Here is a 13038-nt window from a genome sequence, read left to right as displayed (position 1 = left end):
GGGGCTAAAGCAGGTTCCCTACCTGCCATGGTTCTATGTGGCTCTCAGAAGAGCCAGCATGTCAGACTCCTAGGTGGAGGTGCAACCATGTGTCTCTGTGTGCTACCTGCACCCTCAGGTGCTACACCTGCAGCTCCCACTGGTTGTTTCTGGCCAATAAGAACTGTGGGGGCAGTGCTGGGGGTGGGAGAAGAGCTTTTGCAAGGCACATAGAACCAAGGCAGTAAGGGGGTCAACAGCCCTTCTGCAAGTTGTGGGGTAAGGGAGAGCTTGGCTTTGTGATCTCAGAGGGGCAGGGGCAAGGCAAAGAACCACCAGCCCTCAGCACCACTTGGACTACACTGTGCTGCCCCTCCCCCCAACATCCTTCCCAGCCCTTAGCACTGCCAAGAGTACATGGTGCAGCGCTGCACTGCAATTTAAAGGGTCTGGTTCCTGACCACTGCCTCTGCTGCTGCAGTGGTGGTGGCTGGAGCCCTGGGGCAAGTCAGAAAAAGCAAACAGAAAACTGTCTTTGCCCCACTGCACTGCCAACCAGGCTTTTAATGGCTTGGTCAGCAGTACTGATGGGATCTACCAGGGCCCTTTTTTGACTGGCTGTTCCAGTAAAAAACTGGACACCCGGCAATCCTATACTTATTACAGGCCCCTCCCACTGCCCCCCATTATGCACACCCCTCACTACAGAGCCTTCCCACTCCCTTGCTACTGTAGACTCCTCCCCCTAGTACAGTGTCTTTTGCTCACTACAGATCCCTTCCACTGTCTCTTCATGGCATACCTCTCTTAATGATCTTGGGGTTCATTCCATATCACACTAGTGAATAAAACTTCAACAAAATAAACTAGAGAGCATCTCTGATGAACTCCTGTACACAGCTATATAGTGATCCCAATCCCTGTCTCTAATGCACATCTCCAAATGTCTGGGGTCAATGTGTGGTCTCTTAGGAGGAAAGCTGCCCCATCCATAGGGCATTTGGGAGGAAGGTCACAATGACCATATTGATGTTAGTCTGTGAGACCCAGTGCAGCTTGAGGGATTATCTAAGGGGGCTGGCACAGTCCAGCAGCAGGAGTCAGGCCCCACTTCAGCCCTCTATGCTCCCCTGAGGGGAGCAGAATTTATACCTATCTGTCTAATAGAACTGGAAGAGACCTTCAGAGGTCATCAGGTCCAGTCCTCTGCACTCACAGCAGGATCTATTACCACCCCGACAGATTTTTTTAAAACACATTTGTCCCAGATCCATAAATGACCCCCTTAAGGACTGAGCTCACAACCCTCAGTTTAGCACACCAATGCTCAAACCACTGAAGAAGGGAGGGAGCTTCTCTGGAGAAGTAGAGAGGGGAGCAGGCCGAGTTGTCACATGCTTCCCACTGCCACGGTGAATGGAGCAACCCGGCTGGGAGCTGGGCAGCGAAACGGAGTAGGCTGTTGGGTTGCTCCACACTTCTTGTGACTCCACTGGGTCACTCTGCTTCCTGCGAATGCAATGGATCAAACTCTGCTGCTATATTGCACCACACACCTCTGGTAATTTCTCTGGTTGTATAGCTAGACCAGGGGCTTTTGGAGAACTGGTCCAATGCCCTGGGCTCTGAAGCTTCCCAGGGATAGCCCTGCTTATGAGGGAGCATCTCTAAATTGCAATCTACAAGCATATCTCTATACCTGGTTTTACAACAAACCTCTCCCACTAGCCTGTCCCTCAGTAGAGACCCTTTCCAGTGCCCTTACATTACACACCCCTCCCTTCAATTTGTTTGAAATAATATTTTGTGTAGCGATTTGGGTGGATCTGTCTGTTATAGGGATTTTTAAAGTACCTGTTATCTTCTATCTAAATGCTCCAGAAGTAGAGGGGATGTAGTGGCTGGATGAGCTACCTTGACCAGTGTGAGCTCACATTTTAGATTGCCAGCTGTGCTTCTTGTAACTATGGTCCTTCAGTGACTAACAACACCAGCATGTGACTGTTATTACCAAGAAAACAAATTTCTTGTAATGTCTTATGTATTGTACAATACAAATTGGTTATTTTTGGGTGAGTGATAACTTTTCCCTCCATTTGCCTCCCTGACAAAAATTAAACCTGGAGTATCCACATTTCTACCAAGCATATAGTTCAAAGAATAGCATTGTTTGTATCTTGGTAGATTGTCCAGCCAGGCTTTCATTTAATCAGTTTCGAATAATCTTTTTAAAAGGATCACATTTCCTTACACGGCAAGAGTATCAGTTTAGGGTCTGGAATAGGAAAAGTTTAAAACCTTCAAAGACAGTGATTCCCCAGCAGTGGCTGGATACATTGTGAAAACTTCCATTCCCTCCCTCGGCCCTGAGCAAGCAGCATGGCTTCTTTTTTTTTTTTTTTTTTCCTTTCAGTTGTCCAGTCTCATGAGCGCAATTAAAATTAATGGAAAACTTTTAGGTGGAGGAAAAATAAGTATTATATGTTAAAAGAAAAATATGTATTACGTGTATGGTTGAGGTGCATACTTAATTTTTAAAAAATGGGATATTTAAAATGTAAAGCTCTCAGGACAACTCAGGTACATTGCACGTACTGAATATCCAGCCAGCCAGCCAGCCAACTGTTAAAAAAGTGGTGCCTAAAGTTACACTCTACAATATATATATTTTGGCATATAAGATAAGGCCCCAGTCTTGCAATCAGAACTATGTAGCAGACGCAGAGAAAAACTATTTTAAAATATGTATATGGAGATACACATCTTATAAAACTGGAAAGGGCCTTGGGAGGTCATTGAGTCTAATTCCCTACCTTTTTTGGTGTGACCAAGCACCTACCACTGTGATGGAGGGGGTTAATTTAGTTACCCTGATCCCTAAATGGCCCCCTGAAAGATTGAGCTTATAACCCTGAGTTTAGTAGGGCAATGCTCAAACCATTAAACTAGCCATTTTGCCTCATGAGAGTGTAGGAATTGCCTGAGTGGATCCATTAACATGTAAATTAAATATATGTTGTATGCTTTTTGGTTATGAAAATAAAGGGGAATGCAGAGATGCTCTGTATATTTTAATATGTATTTGAATGGCTCAAGAATGCGGGGGAGGGTTGTAGTTTGCAGCTGTAGCAAACTAACACAATCAAAAGTTATTTACTAGACAGTGTAATGAGTTGAAGTATACTGTTTTGCTGTATATCTATAATAGCATGTTGCAGAATTTCAAAACTTGTATACTGAGGCTTTGTTAATCCACAAACTTGAGGAGTCTCCACAAAGTCCTGCTATCTCACACCTCTTTTCTTACTGACCACTTAGTGACCACTGCAGAGTGCTGTAATGAAGTTACATTACTTCATACCATAGTTCATTTACTGGTATGCTCTTGTAGTATTGTCATAATTAAAACTCAACTACTCCTGTCAAATTAAATGAGCACTGTGAATTTTCTGATGCAGCTTCCCTGATTGTTTTTCCCCAGAGTGTTTGTTCACTTACTAGCTAATTCAGAAAATGTAATTATTCACATTGGTTTTTATAAGACAATGAGGTTTTACTCCTATAGTGAAATCACTTTGCAAAGAAAATGTCATAAAGCACATCTAGTTCTGCTTGAGCAATCTTGTTACATCAATCTCGCCGTATGCAAAGTTGAGTTTCCAAGAACTGTGGCAGGAGCATGGAGAGAAACTCCTTATGCTGGTAAAGTTGAACAAATGTGTGAAGGAAAAACACCTTCATAATGAATTAAACTAACAAGCATCTCTTTGCTCTTTGAGCAATCAGCTCTGAGTAGTCAGTTAAGAAATTAGGAGGAGAAGTCTATGATGTTGAAAGGTTTCTCTGTGGAATGATTGCCTCAAGGAGGAGGGAGTTAGAGTTCCCTTGTCATGATACTAGAAGCTGGATCAATGGCTAATTGTGGTAAGGCTCAGTTTCGGGGAATAACAACAAAATCTTAGTGCTGTGCTGTTAAATTCTGAGTCCTAATTCCAAATCAAGAGGGATAAATAATGGAGAAGACTGAATGAATAATAAAGTTAGTTAAGTTTTAATAGTGTGCTGTCTGAGAACTTTTAGAACATTTTTTACATTTTTAAGGATCTAAAATAAAAATAAAAAACTTATGAGCATTGAAAGTATGAGTGGAAAACACCTTATTTAATATGCTTATAGAAAAGATCATGGAATCTTAACTGGAAATGTTTGCCGTTAAGGTTTACATGGAACTCTGTACACACGACAAGTGCAGTATTTCCAAATCTTCTAACCAGTTAAATTTGTCCAGTTAAGAAAGGCGTGACAGTGACTTCAGATTATATCTCAGTTTCCATTGTAAGCCTGATTTTGACCTTTCCAGGCTGCGTCAATCCACTGTGGAGTGGAGAGAATGCAAACCGGAGATGGCCAAGCTGTGCATTGTTTTAAGAAACACAAAACTCCTAGTGGGTGTCAGGTAGAGTAGGGGAGAGGCTCAATAACTGAGCAAAAAGGGTGATACTATAGCTCTATCACTTCTCATATACTTCTAGGCTTGTGAATATTCTAGAGTTCACATACCAATTTGCATTCTCAAAACATCTATTCCTTAAACTTGGAGATACCTAGGTCACCGAACGCTAGAGAAGTTTGAATCCAAACTTTGCTCCTGAGGAACTTCTCTTCTATAATTTAAACAAAAGTTTTGTTTTTTTTCCTGTGGAAGATCAAGTTAAAAAGGAATATGTGTAGCTAAACAGTAGCCCTTGTGATTTTTTTAAAATAGGGATAGAAAAAACTGGCACAACAATTTATCTTCCTCCCTTTCAGCTTCTTTCTTTAGAAAACTTGACCTATGAGGAAAGGTTAATAAAATGAGATGTGTTTTCTCCTGAGACAAGAAGACTGAGAAGAGACATAACACTTTTTCGGATATGAGCTGCTTAAATGAACACCCTTGTTAATTGTTCATCGAGTCCTCTGACAGAACGACAAGCAATAATGGGTAATGAGTAATCTGCATCAAGGGAAATTTAACTTAGATATTGGGGAAAACTTTCTAGTTATTCGGGTAGATAAGCTCTAGAATAGGCTTCTAAGGTAGATTTTTAAAAACAAGATGACAATATCTGTTGGGGTATTTGGTTTACATGGTCCTGCCACAGGAAAGGGCACTGGACTTAATGACTTCTTGAGATTTCTAAGACCCCAATGTTTCAATGTCATTATTCAGAATTTTTAGTAGAATTTTATAAAATGTCACAGAAAATTATACAGATATAGTCTAATGTTAATCAACAAATTAATCAATGTTCTGGAGAAAGGGGTAATCAGTGAGGGGGGGCAGAGCTTGCAGGTGATACAAAATTATTTTTGCACCCTGTGTCTCTCTCCATATTTATCCTACACTCACTCTCATACATTTTTAACAGCTTTATGAAAAGATGACAAGGGCTAGAGACCTGCGCTGTGGGTGTGGATCTTCTTTTTTTTTTTTCAAAGTTTGTACAGAAGAAGACTGGGAGCAGGAGCCGGTTGTAAATCATATGCTCTCTATAATGAAGATTTTCCACAGCTCTTGGTAAACTGCAGATACTAGTTCCACTTAAAGAGTGTTAACTCCTGTTGTGTGTTCTTCGATATCCTTCTTCTGTCCTAACTCTCCAGTGCATCAGCATGCACTGATAGACTGGCAAAGAGCTCTGCCATGCTGCAATGGCTGCTTATGGTGGAAGGGAGCTTTTGTCTATTGTTGTCTGGGTTGAAGCTGCAGGATTAGGTCTTCAGCCTCATGGGTTCCTCAGTCTTTGTTTCCTGTTTCAGCCTTAGCACCTTACTGGTGTGCAACCTTTTTGACTTTCATCCTGCAAGCTATTATGTATGTGATTAACTTACACATGTGAATAGTCCTCTTGATTCAGACTGGGACTGACTAGAAGACTGGGACAAGGAGCCAGAGGGGTGTAGGAGGTATGGGGGAAGCTACTAAATGTGTTGACAAAGTGCAGGGGTACACAGGGGACAACTGGGACAAATAGGCAAAGAGCATATTGGCTTTTTGTGCTGGTCTGCACAGAGGGTGACAACCCATTACTGCTAGCCATGGCTCAAGGGGTAGGGAACTTTTCAATGGCTCTAAAGCTCACAGGCTGGATAAGCTCTGCCAGCATTAGTACCTGGCAGGCCCTCACCTCCATATTTACTTGTGCCTCCACAGGTATGGGGTGATTGTAGCTCTCATGGGTTGTGGATCACCACTCATGGCCAAAGGGAGTGGCAGGAATTGGTGTCACCATCTGCATTGTTTCTTGCCACTCCCATTGGCCATGAACATTGATCTGTAGCTAACAAGAGCTGTGATCGCTCAACACCTGTGAAGGTGTTGGTAAGTATGGTAGTAGTGGCCTAACAAGAACTAGTCCTGGTCATTGCTTTTCTAATGCCCACTGCCGATCTAAAGGTTCCAGTCCTGCTGTTGTCCTTTGGGTGTCAATATGTAGTTACCTTATGTAATTTCACAGTACAGATCCTTGGACATGCTCTTCGAAGATTTTTATGATTTTTTATTAATGTCCATATTATAATTGTAATATAACACTTCAGGTGATGTGGAAGTGCTGATTAATTCACACCTTTGATGTACTGGAGTATCTTGCTGTGCACCTCAGGCATACATCCACCAGCACCTGCACACAGGTTGTCATGTCTTATTGTTTAATAAATGAAAACAGGCTATAAACAATAAAGGGATAAAATGTTCTTAAAAATTACAGCAACCAAGGTTTTGATTTTTTTTTTGGTTGGTTGGTTGGTTTTGACCCGACTGTATTTTGACCTGACTGTATTACAGCTCTAGGCTATTTCAGAGTGAGAAATAGGTTTTGATCTCATATTGTGTGCATGTGTGTGGTTTTGTTTTTTGTATTGTTTTTAGCCCTTATAAGAAAATCAGTTACAAACTTCTTTGGCATAACGGAGCTAAAAATAGGTTGTCTGCTTGCTTGGGAAGTCTGGCAAACAGTAATCTACTGTACATCTTGAAGATGATTTCTTTCATCAGTGACAAAAGCTGACTTGGATTTGAAGATCCAGAATCACTAAAACTCTCACAGACTGCCTAGTAAACTAGTATGGTAGTTTATTAGTTACATAAATAAATCAAATAACATAAAAAAGAGTCAGTGTTCAGAGAAAACATTTTTGATGAGACATCCATGAGAAAGATAATAGGCACTGTTTATTTATTTAAGTAAGCTTAGGTTTTGATTGACAGGTACACCTTAGGAAAGCTTTTAGCCTGCAGTATTAAGTAGCTTGTTGAAGACTAATATTCAGATGATAAGCCAGCCCTTAAATTCATCCATTCTTTGTTTTTGTTCAAAATATTCAGTTTTACCTTGGGAAAAAAAAGTTTCATGTCAAATGTCCATGGCTTAGCATTCAATAAACAGTTCATGATAACAAAACTCATTTTAAGGGCTTATGCTGTATAAGCTGTATACATTATTTGTTGAGTCTGCATCACATTAAGATTAAGCCACATTTACATGACAATGTATAACGGTAAAGTGTCTCTGTTCCATATGTGTATGTAACTCCTATTAATAGGGTATATTCACTGCTGATTCAAATGTCAGTGGAGATTGAAAGTTATTAGCATCTGACAGCTGTTCAGTAGTCTGTATGAAATGAGCTAGTGATCTAGGCCTACTACTGATGTCCACATTAAAGAAACCATCACCACATCTGGCACTGATTGGCAACACTGCTGGCAGTCCTTTTGGAAATGCCAAAGTATGAGTAGGCATAGTGGCTGTTGCCCCAGATATGATCCCCTAGAGGTGACAACTGGAAAATATTGTCAGACTCACACAGGGCAGCAAGTACCTCCCGTGTTGCACTTATTTCATGGATAAAGAATGTATCCAGGACTGTCAGATATGACGCCCTTCATCAAGCAGTATTGAATTCACTGAGCAACACACACACAAGGGAAAAAGGGTTCAGCAAAGAACTAGATAAATTCATGGAGGCTAGGTCCATCTATACTTATTTGTTCCGATGGGTAGGAATGGTGTCCCTAGCCTTTGTTTGTCAGAGGCTGGAAATGGGTGAAAGGAGAGGGATCACTCACTGATTGCCTGTTCTGTTCACTCCCTCTAGGGCATCTGACACTGGCCACTGCTGGAAGTGAAGATACCGGGCTAGGTGGACCTTTGGTGTGATCCAGTATAGCCTTTCTTTTGGTCTTTCTTTTGTTCCAATGTTTTATTAATCTCCCTGTTAAAAATTTGTATCTAATACCTATTCTGAATTGTCTGGCTTCAACTTACAGCCACTGGATCTTATTAGACCTTTATCTGCTTAGCTAAAGAGCCGTCTGTTATCCAATTTCTAGTCCCCCAGTAGGCACATTCTGACTATGACCAAATCACTCATTAAATTTCTCTTTGATAAGATAACTAGATTGAGTGACTTGAGTCTTTGAATAAGAAGCGGGATTTGCAATAATTTAATTGTCCTTGTGGTTAATCTGTGAACCCACCTCCAATTTTAAACAACATTTTGGGAATGTGGACACCAAAACTGAGCACAGTATTCAATAGCTGTCACACCAATGCCATATACAAGGGTAATATCTCCTCTCTACTCCCTGTTTATGCTTCCGAAGATTGCATTATTTCTCTTAGCCACAGAGTGTTGCATTGGAGCCTTGTGTTCATCTGAGTATCCCCTGCAGATGCCAATATTTTTACAGCCACTGCTTCCAAGCACACAGTTCCCCGTCCTGTAAGAGTGGCCTGCTTTCTTTATTTCTAGATATATAGCCTTGCGTTTGCAATACTGAAATGCACAATGTAAGATCAAGCAATACAGATTGCTCTGTGTCAGTGATCTGTCTTTTGTGTTATTTCAACATTTTTAATCTGTGTCATCTACAAATTTATCAATAATGTTTTTTGTGTTTTCTTTCAGATGTTCGAAAAAATATCAAATAGCAGAAGGCCAAGATTTTATCCTTGTGGGACCCCACTAAAACACACCCACTCGATAATGGTTCCCTTTTTACAATTCTATGTTGAGAGCTATCCACCAATTTTAATCCATTTGAACATGTGCCATGGTGATGTTGTATCTTTGTAGTTTCTTCATCAAAATGCCATATGATACTAAGTCAAATGCCATCAGCCGTGTCTACGCTAGCCTCCTTCTTCAAAGGGGGCACAGAAGTGACACGGACCAGGCAATATCAATGAAGTGCTGACAGGCAGTCTAGCCATGGGTACCATTATCCTGAAGAGCTGCTGCATATGCATGGCAGAGCCTCATTGATATTCCCTGGTCCATGTATTTTCCATACCCCCTTCAAAGAAGGGGACTAGTGTAGACATGGCCATCCAATAGTTTAGATATATCACATAAAAAGATTGCCTTTATCAGCCACGCATGTAATCTCATAAAAAAATAAAATTAGTTTAACAGGATATTCTTTCCATAAACATTCTGGTTGATTTGCGTTAATTATTTTACTTTATCCCATTAATTGAGAACTAAAAGAATGTCTTGTAAGCATTTCAAAATGGACCTGTTAGGCTTTTTATAAGTTTCCTCTGTCAAAGAAATTCCTGATTTTTGAGACTTGAAAATTGACTGTTGAATGTTTATTAACATGTTATTTTTTTCTCTGTACCTTGTCTTTCATTTCAGTCCTTTCAGCAGGGATTCCCTTTCTCCATAGCGATTTGAGGCAGACCACGTCTTTGGCTTTGATAGAGGGTTTGTAATAGGCATAGACAATAGCTGGCCCTGGTGAGCCAACCAATGCTTTATTTATTTTCTATACTGTGAGTTGCAGGTACGGCCACTCGCAGTCCCCATTGGCAGCAATACACTGTCTGAACATATCCTCCTGCCACATGACATACCACTGAATTCTTTTCCTCAGTTTATCTCCAAATTTCAGGAATAATTTACGCTCACCCAGAGTCTTTAAAACAGGGCAGACACCTCAAACAGGTGGTGTGTTCTGTCATTAGATTCCATCAAGTCAGTACTAAATGGGTACTCTTGGATCACTATACCAGTTTTTCCATGGAGTCATAGATGGTCCACGTAGATTTTCAGAACTCATTTACACCAAATACCACATCATGTTCCAGTTGCTTACAGTCCTAGGAGACCAGCTACTTATTCCAGATTAATTGTTCTTCCAGATTTTACACCAAAAATAAGATTGTTCCCTCACTTTTAATAGAATTGGCTATTGAGAGGTTAAAGCAGGTAAAATTATATGTACAGGTGAGTCAGTCCATAATTCCAAATGGTGGCAGAGATGTAACAATCTGACAGTTTCCCAAGTCTCTCAGGAATACCCAGAATACCTCCAAGGGCCTCTGTCATCTCATTAGTTATTAATGCCTTTTAGAGTCCAAACATTTCAGAGATGAAGGATCTTCCCTTGAATCCAGCCTTATAGTTTCTTCTCGCTGAAAACAAGCTTTCATTTTCACTACCCATGTGAGCCTTTCCTTGATGAAGATTGAGGAATGCATTCAGAGTCTTTGACCACCGAAAGAAATTATAACTTTTCTGTTAAACTTCGTCATTTGTATTACACAAGGCTTTTTTTCTTGTTTGTTGGCTTATTTAGTCAAAGGGGCATACACAATGCAAACATTTGCTATACAGTCTTCCCCCATCTTACGAGGATAATTCACTCCTGAAAAACCTCTCTTAGGGCGAATTCTCGTAAGTCAAAAATGTAATTACCATTAATTTCAATGGGAAAAAAATTTATGCGTTCCTGAGCCCCAAAATGTACACCCATTTATGCTAAAAAACACCAAATCCCATGAAATCCAGCGCAAGGGGGTGGGCAGGGCAGAGCAGAGCACGGGGAGGCAGCCCAGCCTGAGCGCAGCTGAGGTTAAGTGGGGAGGGGGCGCTGCCAGGGGCTGGACGCATGGGGAGCTAGGCGGGCACAGGGGGCCCCCGGCTGGCGAGGTGCGATGCCTCTCTCATGCGGGGCTGCACAGTGGAGAGGCCCCGCTGGCAGCAGCCAAGGTGGCAGCAGCAGGCGAGCCAGGCACTAAATGGGAGGGAGCACCACAGACGGCGAGCAGCACCCGAGGCACAGCTGCTCAGGGTGGGCGGCGGCGGCTGCCTAGCTGCCCAGGGTGTGAGTGGCAATAGCAGGGCTGGGATGGGCTGCGCGCCCACCATCCACGTCTCACAGAGTGGCGTGATCTACTGCCGGGACTTGGACGAGTCTACCTCCCTGCACCAGACTGCCGCCCTCTCGCAGGGTGCCGCCACCCCCTGCACGGCCTCTTCGTCAAGACCAAAGCAGCCAACTCCATTCCCTCCGTGCTTACCTACCAGAGCCGCCAGCCTCCAAATTGGTCCTCGTAAATGCAAAGAAATGCCTCATAAGCTGAAGTAGGGGTATTAAATGAAACTCCTCATAAAGTCGAATTCTTGTAACTCAAATGGGTGTATCTCAGGGTATGACTGTAACAGGATCCAGATAAGTGAAGACAATGCATGTAATATCCCGTTATTTGCATGAAGTTTAAAGACACTTACACTCTTATACATTTAACAATTGCTGTATTTCGATCTATACTCAAAGACAACTGAATTAATCTGGGGCTTTGGCATGAGCTGGCACCTGGTCTGCTAATGTCACTATTAATTGTTCTGTTAATGCCATAACACTTATGGCTATATGCAGGGAAAATGCATTTTCTAGAGCTGTTGATCCTTTTTGACCCAATTGGCTAATCACACTCATTTACTCTGAGGATGTTGCCATTGGAAGTTGAAACTGATGAGCTTGGTATTTTCTTTGGTGCATTCTTGTTTATTTACAGGAAAATCCTTTTTATCCTTATGTACAAGAAACAAAGAACAAAAGGAGCTGTGTCTTAGTTCACAGTTCCAGGCCTCTTTAGCCAACAGAGACAAAAGCACTCTTTCTAGCTTTTTCCAGAGTCATGCTGTGTTCACAGGCTACTGCTTAGTTTTCTTGCTTTTCACCTCTTCCTCTGGCTCTCTGTTCTTGTTTTTTGTCTTTTGTCTCTTGTGCATTCACATGCACACACTCATACTTTAACCAAATCAATACTCATCCAAAAGCTCTGAGGCAGGTTCACACAGTCCTTTTGCTGAAGACAGAGGATTATATTTACAGTTAAGTTAGGTGCAAACATACTTTTCAGTTATCCATCTCAGTGGGCTTTAAACTCAACCCACAAGGTTTCGTCCCACTCATAATGGAGGGAAGACATGCTAGCAGAAAATCATGGGTTATCTCATCTGTTTAGAGACCACAGTGGATGCTCAAGAGCACTAGTCTAATAATAATAAAAAAGTCAGATTGTATAGGAGCCATATCTCAGAAATTAGAAAGTGTTCTGCATACGCTAAAAACTCGTACATTTGCAGGCATGCAAGGTTTTCACTCTTTCCTTTATTTTACCTTACCACCTTGTATATTTTCACTGTTCTCCACTACTTCCACAGTTACATTAGAAGCTATGATAATAGAATTGCAATGGTCAGTCTACCAGATAGACAAGTTAGAGAGTTTAAGTTCATTAAGGGACTGGAGCTGCATGTTTTAGGACCTTACTTTGACAAGCTAATGTCATGTGGGATATTTTGGGAGAATGTTTTCCAAAATGCAACTTTATAGTCCAGAACTAATATCCTGTAACACTGTGAGGGCTTTGTGCACATAATATGACTGCACTACAATAGCTCTTACATGAGCTTAACTGACATTTCAGATCTTTGGGACAGCTCACACTTAGGCTCATTATAGGAGCTACTCAACCAGCAGTGAGTTATGCCAAGACCTGTAGATATTTAAGTGATTACTTCTTGGGAGGTATTCATCCAAGTGTAAATTACTCTGTCTCAGAACAGATTTTAGCTGGTGCCTGGCAGCATGAATGACTGGCACATTGTCATTTTCATAACACACCTAAAGAAGAAAGTGCCAAAAAAACATATGTAGCAATGGTGCAGTTAAAAAACTCCATTCTTGTTCTCTTTTATTAAGGCCTGGCAGCAGAG

General features: G+C 41.5%; 1 pseudogene; it reads left to right on the top strand.

Moving 5' to 3' along the window:
• Positions 1 to 13038, top strand: part of LOC142010130 (protein FAM200C-like) — a 56549-nt pseudogene that overhangs the window by 1166 nt on the left and 42345 nt on the right.

The sequence above is a fragment of the Carettochelys insculpta genome, chromosome 3 (genome assembly GCF_033958435.1).
Source record: "Carettochelys insculpta isolate YL-2023 chromosome 3, ASM3395843v1, whole genome shotgun sequence".
NCBI lineage: Eukaryota > Metazoa > Chordata > Testudines > Carettochelyidae > Carettochelys > Carettochelys insculpta.
The sequence above is the reverse complement of the archived record's forward strand: the minus strand, read 5'-3'. Positions and strand labels throughout refer to the sequence as shown.